The sequence below is a fragment of the Phyllobates terribilis genome, unplaced genomic scaffold (assembly GCF_046119375.1).
Source record: "Phyllobates terribilis strain yellow unplaced genomic scaffold, ASM4611937v1 Scaffold_2__4_contigs__length_985480577, whole genome shotgun sequence".
In the NCBI taxonomy this organism is placed as follows: Eukaryota; Metazoa; Chordata; class Amphibia; order Anura; family Dendrobatidae; genus Phyllobates; species Phyllobates terribilis.
The window spans coordinates 795597661-795615484 of record NW_027362762.1 but is presented as its reverse complement, the minus strand read 5'-3'; the positions used below and the strand labels follow the sequence as shown (position 1 = coordinate 795615484).

The 17824-nt window shown below is 39.7% G+C and overlaps 1 protein-coding gene across 3 annotated transcripts in view; it reads left to right on the top strand.

Moving 5' to 3' along the window:
- Positions 1–17824, top strand: part of ADGRG2 (adhesion G protein-coupled receptor G2) — a 209729-nt gene that overhangs the window by 27813 nt on the left and 164092 nt on the right. The window lies entirely within an intron of this gene.

Sequence of the window (17824 nt, the reverse complement as noted above, 5' to 3'; positions counted from 1 at the left end):
ACCTGTTGTCTGCGTGCTCCTTGCTCCTCCAGCACTACCGGTACTGGGACTCTCACCACCATCACTCCCACCATCCACTACACTGCCCTGGGGCCGCACTCTTCCCGTGGGGAGTCACACCATCCCAGCTGCACATATCATCAGCCCCAGCGGTCTGCCTTGCAGCGGCGGTTCCTAATGACCGCAAATCCACGGGTGGCGTAGTCGGACATAATCAACAACACGTAACGGACTACCACTGGCCTGACCACCCTGAGCCACGGAACCGGGTTGCCACTACTACTCCCATCGTTCCCCCTATTGCCCGGATCCGCGTCCCCCACGGCCCAGGGGGCGAGTCACAGCCATTTGGTAAATTCTAAAAAGTTCATTTTTTTTCTCATTAAAGTACACTCTGCACCCCATCTTGACTGAAAAAAAAAGAAATGTAGAAATTTTTGCAAATTTATTAAAAAAGAAATAAGGTCAATTAAAATTGTTTTACCCAACAGGGTATCCCACTTGTTCCAATATAAACATTATAACCCTATAAGTAACCTGTCACACTTTAAAGGATAAAATGTATTTTTTATTAGAAATATTTAAAAATACATATATCATATTTAAGTGGCACACAAAGCACATCCCCTTGAAAAAGCAATGTGTGAAACGCGCGTTGTGGTGTGGTCATTTTCTATGGTATTTGTTGGACTATCAATCACCTCTGTGATCATGCTCTGTTTGTTATACTATCATGTATAGATGTACATTATTGCATATGTTTTATAAATAGATATTACAAGCTTACTATATGCAACATGTTAGCATATACCTGCATGACTAATCATTGACATTGATCCTTGATTTTACATTTTGTTTTACCCTTACCAATTCATGTCTGCCTAAGTGTTTTGTATTTTCCTGATTTATATATACTTAAATATGATATGATATTTATTTTTAACTATTTCTTATAAAACAATCATACATAATATATTTTTGAAGTGTAACACATTACCGTGATTGCAGGAAACAAAACAGCTGTATAGCCAGCTTATCTAGGGAACAGGTGCACCGACACTATGCGACATAGTTGGCAGTGAGAAAAAACAAGTGAAATCCAGCACTCTTTCAAATTCAGTCGATGAATAAAATCACTTCTTTATTTTCAAAGAAAAAATCTAAAAAAATCCTTCACATGGAACAGGGAAGAGATTCTTACGCGTTTCGAGCACGTAGTCTGTTCTTAATCATGGCACACTAAGAGCGCACTGCGTGCTCGAAACGCGTAATAATCTCTTCCCTGTTCCATGTGCTGGATTGTTTTTGATTTTTCCTTTGAAAATAAAGAAGTGATTTTATTCATCTACTGAATTTGCAAGAGTGCTGGATTTCTTGTGGGTTTTTTTTTCACATTAATTGTAGGGCTATAGTTTAATTGTACACTCTCAATCATCTATATTGTTCTTTAAATTGGTGATCATATATTTTATATATATATATATATATATTTATATATATTTATTTATATGTATATAAATATATACAAATTCACAGTACCTTACACATTTTGTAATGGAAGAAGAGAAATCCATCTTAAGTAGGACTGCACATTGTGATAACAGGTGCTCTTCCGTACACACACATGTATGCTTTATGGCAGACTCGTTCAGCCAGGGATAAAAAAAAATGAATGTGTTTTACTGTCAGAAAGCAGCTCAGAAATGTGACACAACCTGTGCAAGGAGGCCAAAAATGAAATCCTGCTTGCTTGTGCCATCCTTGTTATTCTAGCGTCAAGAGAATTTTGTGTTCCTTGTATCTTCTGTGTTTCTCAGTTGACAGAAGTGTTAGCGGGTTGTGGCGGAAAAATCTGTGATGAATTGATCCAACTTTGGTGTGCTAGAAACATTTCGGCTGGAATCATGAGCTGTTTTTGCGGCTGTCTTTGTGCACTTTTTAAGCAAAAGCTAAGAGAATACAATGGGAAATGTAAAGTAAGGACCTATACTTCTCCTTTTTGCTGGATTCACTTCTGGCTTTGACTCAGAAAACTGCAGTAAAACCGCCAAGTGTTATTACAGCCTATAGAAAGGTAAAATTTCATTGGTATGATGAGGCGGGTTATATGAAGTTAAAGAGTGAATTACTCAGGCATTCATAATTGCTCCAACATTTCTTTCCAATGTAAATCTCGAGTTTCCTACTTTATTCCCTTGACTTTTGATGTCACAAATCTTCCAAATGTTTACAAATGCACAATACAAGTTCTCTTGTGCTTGAATTTCAGAAGCGAAATTGTTCCTATGGTAAAGTATTACTACAGAAGCACAATGTGAAGTTCATACAATACATCGTAAAGTTATATAACCTTGTTTATGCGATTACTGTTAATGTAAACCTTTGACAACTTCCCCACATGCGATACACCTTTCGAGTGTGCGGGTATGGAGCGGGTTTAGGAGATGATCAAAAGTATTGAAGTGTTTTGTACAAGCGATAAAGGCCACGTTCAGTATTTGGTGAGTATTTTACATCAGTATTTGTAAGCCAAAACCAGGAGTGCAACAATCAGAGGAAAAGTATAATAGAAACACATCACCACTTCTGGATTTATCACCCACTCCTGGTTTTGGCTTACAAATAGTGAGGTAAAATACTGACCAAATACTGAACGTGTGAATTCGGCCTAAAAGTGAGAATTTACGTAAGGTTATGTGCACGTGTTGAGCATTTGCAGCAGATTTTTCTGCAGCAAAAATAAGAGTGTTTTCAGGAAAACCGCTGCGTAAAATAATCACATTATTGACATTATGTGTTTTTACGTTTTATTCCTTATTCATTCGAATTGGTGAAAAAAAACGCAAAAACACTGAAATAATTGACATACTGCAGATTTAAAAAAAATGCTTTGAAGGTTCAAATCCGCAAGGAATAAATAAGCAGCCTGTTCATTAGATTTTAGAAATCTTATTCATTTTGCTGGTACTGTAAAATGTAGCGTTTTTTACTCTTGAAAAATGCTCTCAAAAACGTGGCAAAAATGCAGAATGTGAACAAGGCCTATTGCAGCATTCAGATGTCCCTTTTTCATGTATGTGTTCTATCCTTGGTTTGCACATGTACCTATTACAGTTTATGTTGTTACTCACATGTCAGTGGTTTTTTGCGGACCATTTGTAAAAAAAATCAAGAGACGTCCGTTTTTGATTGGAGTCACTGATCAAAATTATCAATACTAGTCTATGGGTCATAAAAATGTGGACAACAAACAGATGGCATCAGTGTGCTGTCTGATTACCATTGCAATGAATACGAAAAGCTTTGTAATTTATTTTTCCGTACCTGAAAATCACTGATGAAACACTGATGGTAATACCTACAACACTGACTAAATAGTGATGATAAAACATGAAACACTGACTATATACTGACGAAAATCGGATGAAGAACACTGGTGACATTTGGACCGTTTTTTGCATACATACAAATGAGACCTAAAAGCGATTGAAATATTGTGATATTTTTTTATCCCGCATAATGAAAGTTGAAATAATAAAAATGACAGAATTGTTTCTTGGTCATATTGCCTCCTAAATAAAGAATAGAAAAAAACAAGCTGCCAAAAAGAAGCAAATACACCACAAAATATTACCAGAAAAAAATACTTCTCACTCTGCAAAAAAAAATGTTTTTTTATTTAAAAAAAAAGATATAAAAGCATAATATGGCTATTTAAATGTGTTATTACAATAATCACACTGACCCAAAAATAAAGTTTACATGTCTAGGCAACTATGGCAGAATTATATTTTTTCTCACACTTCCTCGCAAAGAAATGTTAATGTTTTTTTTCAGTACAGATATGGTAAGTGAAAGGGTGGTATTCAAAAATGCCACTTGTCCTTGAAAAAAAAAAAAAAACCTTATGTGGGTATGTTGACAGGAACATATATCATGAAGTAATATTCAGCTCACCCTTGAAGGAATGCCCGACGGGTTCCATGGACGGAGCGCCGGATCTCGTCTCTACCGGTCGGGGAGGCAAGATGCACAAATAGAAATGGGGATCCAGCTCCGATATAAAAATTAAACTACCGTAGTTTGTATTTTTTGCACCTTCCTAACCACCAAATACACCTATATGGTGTGTCACAACATAGCCATTGTTTTAACTGTTCTATTAAAGACTTGGCTTTTATATCGGAGCTGGATCCTCATTTCTGTTTGTGTATGTTGACAAGAAGACAAAAAAAGCTGTAGCACTTGGAAGACAGGGGACAAAAAAATGCTCTGACAGGAAGAGGTTGAATGTAGTTTTATAAAACTATATTTTGAGGCAATTTGAATCATCCTTTGACAGACACTTGCCATCTCTTCCTGACCTACTTATGTTCTATCTGCTAGGTTGTCTATCTTTTGGTTATTCTACCGACTGACTGAGATATAGTTAAACTGCATCCTATTTTGACTATAGTCTGCCCTCGTAAGGAGTTTTCTCATTTTTGTATGTGATTGTACATATGTGGCTGTATATACAATCAAAACTTCAATACACCCAGTCTCCATTTTGCTCACATACAGTAATGAAGAATTAGAAATAGGAGCTGTTCACACAGAGCTTTTTGAAGCGTTGAAAAACAATGAGTTTTTCAAGCGAACACCACTTTAGGAAATGCTCCTATTTTGGGGAGTACTTATTCTTTTCCTGAAGCATTGTTTCAATGAGGTTTTCCTAATATCTTTTTTTTTTTGCAGCTTTTTGATTTGACAGGGCCCAGCTCAGAGCTGATTAGGTCATGAACTGCTTCAAAGAAGTGAAAGACTTTCAAAGTGGATTTCCCCTAGTAATGAATAAAAAGAGTATTTTCAATCATTTTTGATCCCCTTCAAAAAGCTGTTTAAAAAAAAAAGACATGTGAACACCACGTTAACTAGGGATTAGCGGACATGTGAAAGTTCAGGTTCTGGTACCCGACCTGAACTTTATTCCAAAGTTCGGTTCGGATACCAGAACTGTGCCCGAACTTGAACCAGAACCCAAACTTTTGAACTGGAAAATTCTCTCTCTCACTTCCCCAGGAACTCCGAACATTGCAACAGACTTCCGGGGATAGTCCGAGTTCAGCGTTTAGCACAGGACAGTAGCTGTCCGGAACGAACGCTGAACTTTAAAATTCGGGTCCGCTCATCCCTAACCTTAACCTTTTGTTCTGTCAGGTTTCCATTCAATTTAAAAAGGCTGGAAACTGACAGAAATCTAGGGAATAGCTAAAGTCTGCCAGTTGATATAATTTGCCAGCAGAATATTCACACTTAAAGGGAAGCTGTCACCTGATGCATGCTACTCAGACCTTGGGCTACATGAATCATATCCTGGCTTCACAATTGGAGCCAGGATATATTTTTCTCTGGAACGCTCCAATGTTACAGAGAAGATGAATGTTATTGATGCAGTCGGGGACCATAGTTTGAGATTAGACTGGTCCGGTATTACCCTTGGCCAGCTTTTCCTACTGTAGGTGATTGACAAGTCTCTCCTTTGTGTGCACATAGGACGATACCTGTCAATTGTATCTAGCAGCACTGGGAAGAGGTGGTCAGAGGTCACAGCTGTAGACGAGACTAGCCCCCGGTCGGCTATTCCCAGTTTTGCTAGAGGTGACTGACAGGTCTCTCCCTACATGCACACAATTGAGATACCTGTCATCTACCTGCAGCAGCGGTGGGAAGTGCTGGCCGGGGGCAACGCCGGACTTGTCAGTCAGGTCTGGGATCTTGAAAGTTTATTTTTCCTGAAATGCCAGAGAATCTTTACTGTTTCAATCCATGTTTAAAAACTTCCAGCAAATGAACACATTAATAAGTCCTAATAGCAATTGAATCATCTGAAAAAAAAGCTTAATAGCACAGCTGGGTCATGTATCGGGTATGAAACCTATGTTCGAATGATGATTACAACCAGACCCTGGCTCGGCTACTGCAACAGCCAGGATCAGAGGAGTCTCTGATGCCCGCCAATTAGCTCCCATAGATGCTATAGTCAGTAGTAGCTGTAGTATCTAGAAGGTTAGATAGTAGGGGAAGGCTCCCCTGTCATCCCAATGGCTCCTTTGTGACTTGACTGCAGGGTGATAGAAAGTTGCTATGACCTAACCATGTTCCCATGTCGGCTGCATATGTAAACCTCATAAGGCAGAGCCTAGTAAACAGCACTTACAGCATAATAAACTACAATGCAGATTGTGGTGTATAATATGAGTGATCAGTTTTCAAATGACTAAAAAAACTATAACTAAAGAAGACTTTAACTTCAAAAAATGTTTATAGGCAAGGCCGAATAGATTGCAACACTGACAGGCAAAGACACTTTGGAAAGTGAAGGGAAGATTCCTTCCCGTCCCACCCCCCCAAAAAAAGTTTTTACTGAAAGATTATTTTATCCAGAAATATCTGACTATAAAATAAATAGTATCACTGTAGATAATCATTATCCATGTACAGTACATGGTGTTGAATTACTGTTTTTCCCCATTATCAAAACCCTTCAAAAATCATAAAAGTTAATAAATTAGAACTAGTGTACGCCAAATTGGTGCAAACTATAACTTGTCCAAAAACACACTGTCTCACACTATGATGATGAAATATTAATTAGGAAATTTCTAATTTTTCTAATTACATATTTTTATATCATATTACATGATCCAGCATTAGGCTTTACATACAGTCACATATAAGGACAATCCCTTACTATAAACTCAAGTAGGGTATATACAGGTGCTTCTCACAAAATTAGAATATCATAAAAAAGTTAACTTATTTCAGTTCTTTAATACAAAAAGTGAAACTCCCATTATATAGAGTCATTACAAACAGAGTGATCTATTTCAAGTGTTTATTTCTGTTAATGTTGATGATGATGGCTTACAGTCAATGAAAACACTGAAGTCATTATCTCAGTAAAGTAGAATAATTAACAAAAAACACCTGCAAAGGCTTCCTAAGCATTTAAAAAGGACCCTTAGTCTGTTTCAGTAGGCTCCACAATCATGGGGAAGACTGCTGACTTGATAGATGTCCAGAAGTCAGTCATTGACACACTCCACAAGGAGGGTAAGCCACAAAAGGTCATTGCTAAAGAAGCTGGCCGTTCACAGAGTGCTGTATCCAAGTATATTAATGGAAAGGTGAGTGGAAGGAAAAAGTGTGGTAGAAAAAGGTGCAAAGCAACCGGGATAACCACAGCCTTGAAAGGATTGTTAAGAAAAGGCCATTCAAAAATTTGGGGGAGATTCACAAGGAGAGGACTGCTGCTGGAGTCATTGCTTCAAGAGCCACCACACACAGACGTATCCAGGACATGGGCTACAAGTGTCGCATTCCTTGTGTCAAGCCACTCATGACCAATAGACAACGACATTAGCGTCTTACCTGGGACAAGGAGAAAAAGACCTGGACTGTTGCTCAGTGGTCCAAGGTGTTGTTTTCAGTTGAAAGTAAGTTTTGCGTTTCATTTGGAAATCAAGATCCCAGAGTCTGGAGGAAGAGTGGAGAGGCCACAATCCAAGCTGCTTGAGGTCTAGTGTGAAGTTTCCACAATCAGTGATGGTTTGGGGAGCCATGTCATCTGCTGGTGTAGGTCCACTGTGTTTTATCAAGACCAAAGTCAACGCTTCCGTCTACCAGGAAATTTTAGAGCACTTCATGCTTCCCTCTGCCGACAAGCTTTTTGGAGATGGAAATTTCATTCTCCAGCAGGACTTGGCCCCTGTCCACACTGCCAAAAGTACCAATACCTGGTTTAAAAACAACAGTATCACTGTGCTTGATTGGCCAGCAAACTCGCCTGACCTTAACCCCATAGAGAATCTATGGGGTATTGTCAAGAGGAAGATGAGAGACACCTTTACCCAACAGTGCAGACAAGCTGAAGGCTACTATCAAAGCAACCTGGGCTTCCATAACACCTCAGCAGTGCCACAGGCTGATCGCCTCCATGCCACGCCGCATTGATGCAGTAATTGATGCAAAAGGAGCCCCGACCAAGTATTGAGTGCATTTACTGAACATACATTTCAGTAGGCCAACATTTCGGATTTTAAAAACATTTTTCAAGCTGTTGTTATAAAGTATTCTAATTTTCTGAGATAATGACTTTTGTGTTTTCATTGGATGTAAGCCATAATCATCAACATTAACAGAAATAAACACTTGAAATAGATCACTCTGTTTGTAATGACTCTATAATATATGAGTTTCACTTTTTGTATTGAAGAACTGAAATAAATTAACTTTTTGATGATATTCTAATTTTGTGAGAAGCACCTGTATATGTCTCTGCAACAATTTGAGATTCCTGCCACAATATTGGCTTGTCTTCGGGAGATGCAAACTTTGCCGTGATGCAGCATTTGACAGTTTTGCTGACTTTCCTGTCAGATATCCCCCCGCTCAATCCTAACTTTAAACTTTTCCAGATTTCTTTCCAGTGTTCTTTTTCCTTTATCCTAATTTGGCTGGAAATGTGCTTAGGAAAGTAAGGTTATTTGGTCAAGAACTAATTGTAGGATTGTTTATATAAAACCGTGTATGTTCTTTATTGTGGATGTCTACAGCGTGCCAATGGCTCCCCGCTAGTGTGTGTAGAGATCAAGCCCATCTCCCACATGAAAAGATGCAAGCTTCATGCTGCCCATCCTGTTCCTCATCTGATCGCGTCCTGTGTATAACAAAATCCTGTTTATTTCACATGCATAATGAAAGGAAAGACAATAGGCCAGATTCATCAAAGCTTTTACACCAGAATTCTGGACTTAAAAGCTTTGAAATGTTGCAAAATTTTGGCAGAAAGTGATGCTGCGGTAAAATTTTGCAACTTATGGCATTCAAGCTAATTTTGCCCAGCAGCAACAAAGTGGACAGGGGCGTAGCAACCAAAACTGGAGTAACATTTGTGACAAGGCACACATGGATGAAGATGCCACTTGTCAGACGTGCCTTATTCATTAAGAGGCATGCGTCTTAATGATTCAGGAGCGTCTAACTCCAGCACGCCCCCTCATCAAGACTCGTGAGAGAATTGCTGGTCTTGAATCGGGGCCATAAGTTTCTCATTTTTCATTTGCTGTTTTTTTTTTTTTTTTTTTTAAGTGACTACTTTTTTTTCTAGTAGTCTTTGATGCCATTTTTTGTTTGTTTTTTTGTGCCAAATTTTTCAAAATGGCACTTACAGGTTCAAAAGTACAGATTTTTTTGTATTTTACCTTTTCTGCACCTTTTTAGAGCAAAAAGTCACACGATTCTTTAAAACATGACAAGTTAGCCCTCAATTGGACAAAAATAAAATTAGACATATGTGAATAGTTCGGATTTTGTTCACCATCTTGATTGTAGAATTGATTCCCCAAAATGCCTTGCCCTGCCAGCACATCCAGCAAAAAAATATAGTTATATAAATTATTCCACATGGATAATGCAATCATTTTTAGAACTATTTAACATTAAGGGCCAAATACATGAAATTACAGCCCAATACATGGCATATTATTTGAATGTTATACGAGGCCATCTAAATGGGTTTTCTGATTTCAGCAAAAGTTATTACGCGGTGATAGATTTGTACCCAATAGATCTAACGAATTAATGCTTCTATTAAATGACTTCAAGCAAAGATCTTGACATCCATGAGGATTTAAAAGAGAAAGTACATTGGAAAATTATATAACTTTTCAATATGAAAGGAATAACATTTATTTATTGCCGCTTTAAAGTCCATGACGTAATGGTATCTACAGTACAGACCAAAAGTTTGGACACACCTTCTCATTTAAAGATTTTTCTGTATTTTCATGACTATGAAAATTGTACATTCACACTGAAGGCATCAAAACTATGAAATAACACATGTGTAATTATATAATTGACAAAAAAAGTGTGAAACAACTGAAAATATGTCTTATATTCTAGGTTCTTCAAAGTAGCCACCTTTTGCTTTGATGACTGCTTTGCACACTCTTGACATTCTCTTCATCAGCTTCAAGAGGTTGTCACTGGAGATGGTCTTCTAACAACCTTGAAGGAGTTCCCAGAGATCCTTAGCACTTGTTGGCCATTTGGCCTTCACTCTGCGGTCCAGCTCACCCCAAACCATCTCGATTGGGTTCAGGTCTGGTGACTGTGGTGGCCAGGTCATCTGGCGTAGCACCCCATCACTCTCCTTCTTGGTCAAATAGCCCTTAAACAGCCTGGAGGTGTGTTTGGGGTCATTGTCCTGTTGAAAAATAAATGATGGTCCAACTAAACGCAAACCGGATGGAATAGCATGCCGCTGCAAGATCCTGTGGTAGCCATGCTGGTTCAGTATGCCTTCAATTTTGAAGAAATCCCCAACAGTGTCACCAGTAAAGCACCCCCACACCATCACACCTCCTCCTCCATGCTTCACGGTGGGAACCAGGCATGTAGAGTCCATCCGGTCACCTTTTCTGCGTCGCACAAAGACACGGTGGTTGGAACCAAAGATCTCAAATTTGGACTCATCAGACCAAAGCACAGATATCCACTGGTCTAATGTCCATTCCTTGTGTTCTTTGGCCCAAACAAGTCTCTTCTGCTTGTTGCCTGTCCTTAGCAGTGGTTTCTTAGCAGCTATTTTACCATGAAGGCCTGCTGCACAAAGTCTCCTCTTAACAGTTGTTGAAGAGATGTGTCTGCTGCTAGAACTCTGTGTGGCATTGACCTGGTCTCTAATCTGAGCTGCTGTTAACCTGCGATTTCTGAGGCTGGTGACTCGGATAAACTTATCCTCAGAAGCAGAGGTGACTCTTGGTCTTCCTTTCCTGGCGCGGTCCTCATGTGAGCCAGATTCTTTGTAGCGCTTGATGGTTTTTGCAACTGCACTTGGGGACACTTTCAAAGTTTGCCCAATTTTTCGGACTGACTGACCTTCATTTCTTAAAGTAATGATGGCCACTCGATTTTCTTTACTTAGCGTTTTTTTTCTTGCCATAATACAAATTCTAATAGTCTATTCAGTAAGACTATCAGCTGTATATTCACCAGACTTCTGCACAACACAACTGATGGTCCCAACCCCATTTATAAGGCAAGAAATCCCACTTATTAAACCTGACAGGGCACACCTGTGAAGTGAAAGCCATTTCCGGTGACTACCTCTTGAAGCTCATCAAGAGAATGCCAAGAGTGTGCAAAGCAGTCATCAAAGCAAAAGGTGGCTACTTTGAAGAACCTAGAATATAAGACATATTTTTAGTTGTTTCACACTTTTTTGATAAGTATATAATTCCACATGTGTTAATTCATAGTTTTGATGCCTTCAGTGTGAATGTACAATTTTCATAGTCATGAAAATACAGAGAAATCTTTAAATGAGAAGGTGTGTCCAAACTTTTGGTCTGTACTGTATGTAATTACGTTGGATATCCAGTGTGTGCAAGTTCTGCTTACCTTTTTTAATAATAAACTCGGGCTTACTCCTGTGACACACCACAATCTGTACGCTTCTGATTTCCACTTCTGTGCACCATCTGCATTATACATTGTACAGACAGCTAAATAAATGTGTTGTAAGAAGAACAGAAACTACGTAACTGCATATGCACCACTAGTTAATGCAGATTGGTCATGGTAGCAATTGTACAATCTGCCCTCTTCGGCCTCATTCAGATGTCTATTTTTCAATTACATGTTCTAACTTTGTTTTTCATGGATACAACATGTGCCAATTATACTCTATGGTGAAGTTCACATGTCCATGTTTTTCTTGCGGACCATGTGGCCTCGAAAAAATCACGCAAGACATGTTCATTTTTGAGCCAAGTCACGGTTCAAAATCATCCACAGAAGTTGATGGGTCTGTGAAAATCGCTAATGCCATCCTTGTACAATCTGTGTACTGTCTGCTTTTAATTTCGCAATAAGTTGAAGAAACTTTGCATTTTTCATTCAAGAAAATCACTGATGAAAATCGAATCCAAAGCATTGGTGAAAATCAGTCAATTTCTTCACTTGTGAAAAAATGGTCGTCTGAATGAGGCCTTAAAAATACATTTACTTTGCAGTATAGTGTCTGCTTGCCAAAGGTGTTGTGAAAGCTCCCAGTGGATACGTCAAACACATTTAGGCCGGTTTCACACGTCCATATATTTCCAGTACCGGAAAAAGCGATAGCGGAGATATCCCTGTCCCGTGTGTCACACTTGTTGCAACCGTGTGCCGCATCAGGATCACACGTACCGGCACTTGGGAATCAATGTACAGTTAGCGCTGTTCCCAAGCACCGGCCCTCATCATGGTTCCCTGCCTGCACTGGACAGCAGGGACAGTGATGAGGCTAGTACTTGAACATAGACGGGAGGGTAAAGTGCGTCTTGCGTACAAGGAAAATTGCGCAGGCGCGGGATATGGCCTATGGAACTGCACATCACAGGGCACTGTGACATGCAGGGGAGGGGGAAAAATGTATAATTCAAACAGGAGGCGGAGATTTCTTCCCATCCCCCGGCCTGCAAAAGTCAGAAACTTGAAAGAATAAAAAGACATTTCACTGCAACAAGACCTCTAATATGAGGCATACAGGTAAGTATAGATTTACATTTCTATCACCTGTATGCCCATATTAGAGGTCAGATAAGTGCCAGGGGGTGACAGATTCCCTTTAAGACTTTGGAGTGGCCTAGTCACAGTCCTGACCTTAATCTGACTGAGATGCTGTGGAATGACCTTAAAAATGGGGTTCATCATTGGAAACCCTCCAATCTGGCTGAATTACAACAATTTTGCAAAGATGAGTGGCCAAAATTCCTCCAGAGCGTTGTAAAAGATTCATTGCCAGTTATCGCAAACTCTTGATTGCAGTTGTTGCTGCTAAGGGTGGCCCAACCAGTTATTAGGTTTAGGGGGGCAATCACTTTTTCACACAGGGCCCTGTAGGTTTGGATTTCTTTTTCCTTTAATAATAAATATATTCACTTCATTTTGTGTTTACTTGTGTTATCTTTGTCAAATATTTAAATTAGTTTTGTGATCTGAAACATTTAATTGTAACAAACATGCAAAAGAATAAGAAATCAGGAAGGGGGCAAACACTTTTTCACACCACTGTGTATGCTTGTTTACATCTCCTGGCACAATGTGAATGCCCTCCTGGGCCTCATTCACATGTCAGCATTTTTGCATCAGTATTTGTATGCCATAGCCAGGAGTGGAACTTACACAGAAAAACTATAATTGAAAGATTGACGCCTGTTCTGTGTTTTGGAGACACTCCTGGTTTTGGCATACAAATCCTGATGCAAAAATATTGATGTGTGAATGAGGTCTTAGGGCTAAATACTGACAAATATTATGGGTGCCATTTTCAGGTGCTTATATTTATCTCTGACTTCCCTCACAGAGGTACGAAAGAAGCTTTCATTGCCAATTCTAAGGTCCATCCAGGCTAAACTATTTGTAAATGTGTTATTTTGCTGAATTTAATTATGGTGCCAGAATAGTATCATAATGAGGAACATTAAATTACCACTTGGGGTGATTTTTTTCCCAAGTCACATAATACAATAATTATAGGACCATTCTATTTCCATCCGTGAATAGATACCTTGAAATGGAAAATTCATTTAAAGCATCTTGACCGCACTGAACTGTCTATTGCACCAGTTAATGACAGGCTTACCTTAGCTCTTCATTATGCTTTATACTCAGAAGAGGGATATAATAAACCTTTTATTTTTTGCCTCCTTTTTAATCTGACAAATGCCTATTAGACGAGACCTGGTGCCTTATTCTCCGCCAGTGTGCCGTGTCCTGTGTGACCCTGAACTCTTCAGATTTGTTTTTTTAAAGAACCAAATTCCTGTAAGAGAATCTCATTGTTCTGGTGTGGAGAAACAGTAGCCCGTGATGACACCAGTCGTGGGAGTCTTCCAAAATCGTTATTCTAGCTGCTCCAGCTAGGCTTGTCTCTTTTATTAATCGTCTCCTTCATTGCTCATTTCTGCTGATCTTATTATGCAGTGCTGAATACACCCAGTAGACAAAAAGCATGAGATATAATGGGCATTAAAAGAGATCAAGCACATGCACAAATCCATTGTAAGCTTCCACATAGGCTTACATAGATCAATATTAAATACATGGATAATAGCTTGTTTGTCATTGGGTAATTGAACGATAAAGAGTGTGTAATATAATTTTTTGGCAGCGTGCATAGTTTCAAAGTACAGGAGTGAATACATGAAACTTTATAACATTATAAAGGAGTTTTCCCACAAAACTGACAAACGTGTAAATAGCATGTAATGTAAGCACCTGTACATTGTCAAAATCTTACTTATATTACATTTTGTTACTCCTCTTTTATCAAAGTCCTGGCCCTAGTAATACTTCAGGTGCCCGACACTGTGGTTCTCATGGTTCCTTTCTCCAGGGGAAACGTTTCAGATCCCTCTTCTTGTTTACTGACATAAATAGTAAGATGCAGATTGGTTTTTACAGCAGGCTCATCTGTGCAGGTACAAAGAAAGCAAACTCTATAGATACGAGGAGTAAAATCTGTATTCAGTGAAGACAGATTTTCACGTTACGGAGATTACAGTTGCTGCTCATAAGAGTCTATGGAGAGAGGAGGGGGAAAGGAGGAGCTAGAGACAGACACAGACATTCCCACTGGCCAATAAGCCCAGTGTTTTCTGTTCTATACAGATCACTGTTCAGCTGTCACATAGACAGCAATAGACTCTTTCTGACTCATTGACTTCTAAAGAAGAGTTTTCAAGGCATGTTGTAATCTGTGCAAAGGGCATTGCACAGGAAAAGAAAGGAGATGAGCTGTTACCATTGTCACTTATTCTAAATATAGGATAATGTGCTATCTACGTTATATAGAGGTGTTACCTTCCATTGTAATCCTGCCTGCAATGGTTATGACATTGCTGAAAAGCCATCTGTACCGAACAGGGAATATGTATGAGTCTAGCATTAGGTTTACTAGCCAATGTGAAAATTGCAAGGATTACAATCTTTTTTTAATATCAATGGTGATACAGAAAAAGAATATATATATATACAGTACAGACCAAAAGTTTGGACACACCTTCTCATTTAAAGATTTTTCTGTATTTTCATGACTATGAAAATTGTACATTCACACTGAAGGCATCAAAACTATGAATTAACACATGTGGAATTATATACTTAACAAAAAAGTGTGAAACAACTGAAAATATGTCTTATATTCTAGGTTCTTCAAAGTAGCCACCTTTTGCTTTGTTGACTGCTTTGCACACTCTTGGCATTCTCTTGATGTTCTACAAGTTAGGGACCGGGATGGGCCCATTACAACAAGATGGGGATGGGGATGGGCCCATTACTACAACATGGGAACGGGGATGGGCCCATTACTACAAGATGGGGACCGAGATGGGCCCATTACTACAAGATGGGGACCGGGATGGGCCCATTACTACAAGATGGGGACCGGGATGGGCCCGTTACAACAAGATGGGGACGGGGATGGGCCCATTACTACAACATGGGAACGGTGATGGGCTTACTACAAGATGGGGACCGAGATGGGCCCATTACTACAAGATTGGGACGGGGATGGGCCCATTACTGCAAAATGGGGACATGGGCCCAGTACTACAAGATGGGGACCGGGATGGGCCCATTACTACAAGATGGGGACGGGGATTGGCCCATTACTACAAGATGGGGACCAGGATGGGCCCATTACTACAAGATGGGGACCAGGATGGGCACATTACTAAAAGATGGGGACCAGGATGGGCACATTACTACAAGATGGGGACCAGGATGGGCACATTACTACAAAATGGGGATCAGAATCGGCACATTACTACAAAATGGGAATCAGGATGGGCCATTACTACAAGTTAGGGACGAAGATGGGTACATTACTACAAGATGGGGACCAGGTTGGGCACTTTAATACAAGATGGGGACATTACTATAAGAAGTTGGTCAGAATTACTATATGATGCTAATTGTAAGAAAAGAAATCACTATGTGGCCAATTAGAGGACACAAAAAGGAAATAAAAATTGTAAAAACTATAAAACTGTACCATAGCATAGAAAATTAATGTCATTTAAAAAAATAAAATAAAAAAGCCAAAAATGTTAAAAAAATGATCCAAAAGGTGTATAAAAAAACAATATGGTATCATTAAAAATTTCATATCATCCTGCAAAGAATGCGGCCCTTCAAATTCACATTTTTTAAATGTGCGGCCCATATACTTAGCCGAGTTTGAGACCCCTGGTTTATATGTTTGAGACCCCTGGTTTATATGTTTGAGACCCCTGGTTTATATGTTTGAGACCCCTGGTTTATATTTCAGATGACTCATTCTCTTTAAGAAAAGTCATTAAAGTGCATTAGTCCAAAATATATTACTGACCCTTTTATTTTCAAAAGTTAAAGCCAGAAATACCAGGTACATTTCAGCATTACTTATTCCTTATTGTATGTGACTCTGTGCTGTGTGACGGGTAAGGGAGCTGCTAATCGGTCAAGAAGAGGGTGTACACTCAGCATTTACAGAGAAAATGCTCTTTCAGACATCTGTAAATCATATATGTATTCTATCCACGATTTTTACAGAGAGTACTTGTACCCAGTAAAGTCTATGGTACTATTCACATGTCTGTGAATCAGTCATTTTTTGTACCATACTGCCATAAAGGAGTGTAGCAGTCCTTTTATATTTGTTTTTTTTTCTAGCCCCATTGTTCATATTGTACAGCTATTAATGGGTTCAGGAAGGTGAAAAAAATGTATACTCAGCTCCAGGACTTGTGCCGCTTCTCTTTAGTCAGTGCTGCATCTCCTGCTGGAATCAACATCAGGCGGGGGCATCATGTGACTGATGCAGACAGTCAGCGATTGCTGATCGGCTGCAGCGTTCCTGTAATGCCCCCGCCTGATATTGATCTCAGCAGACTTTTGGGGATTGCAGATCTGATTTTGGAGGAGCCAACTGTGAACCCTGATTGGCTGCCGCATTCACATATTGTCCAAGCAAAAGAAACAGTGCTTCTTCCAATCAGACAAAATATGATTTCTGCAGTTGATCACCGGCCATTGATTGGCTGCAGTACTCATGTGACGGTAAACTTGGAGGTCTATAAAAGACCATTGGATAAAGCATTGTTTACTATGGAGGAGTGGTGCCAGTCCTGGGAGGTATCAATTTTAAAGGGGTTGTCCGGTACTTTTTTAAGTTGCCCAATGTATTCAGCATGTGAGCATAAGTATCTCTGTAAATACCTTGTGCTGCAGATAATGCCTGTGAGCGGCGCTATCACTGGCCGCTCACAGGCATCACGTGACCCTCGGCTGCAGCCGACGCTGACGTCACGACAAGTCCAGGCTGCAGCCGAGGGTCCCTCTTCTGCATTCCACCGGTGGCTGCTGGGTTGTGGGCGGGGTTATTCTCCTGCGTCACACCCGGCATCCACCCCGTGCTCTCCCTCTCCCCATTCATTGGGAAAGTGTGTGGTGGATTCTGGGTGTGACTAGGGGAATAACCATGCCCACAACCCAGCAGCCACCGCGGGGACCCCAGCGCTGAGTCACGCCTCACTTGTGACGTCAGCGCGGGGTCACGTGATGCCTGTGAGCGGCCACCGATAGCGCCGCTCACAGGCATTATCTGCAACACAAGGTATTTAGAAATATACTTATGCCCACATGCTGAATACATTGGGCAATTTAAAAAAAGTACCGGACAACTTCTTTCATTTTATTCCTTTCTTCCCTGGACCCATTAACTAGTAGTGAATAACCCCTTTATTAAATG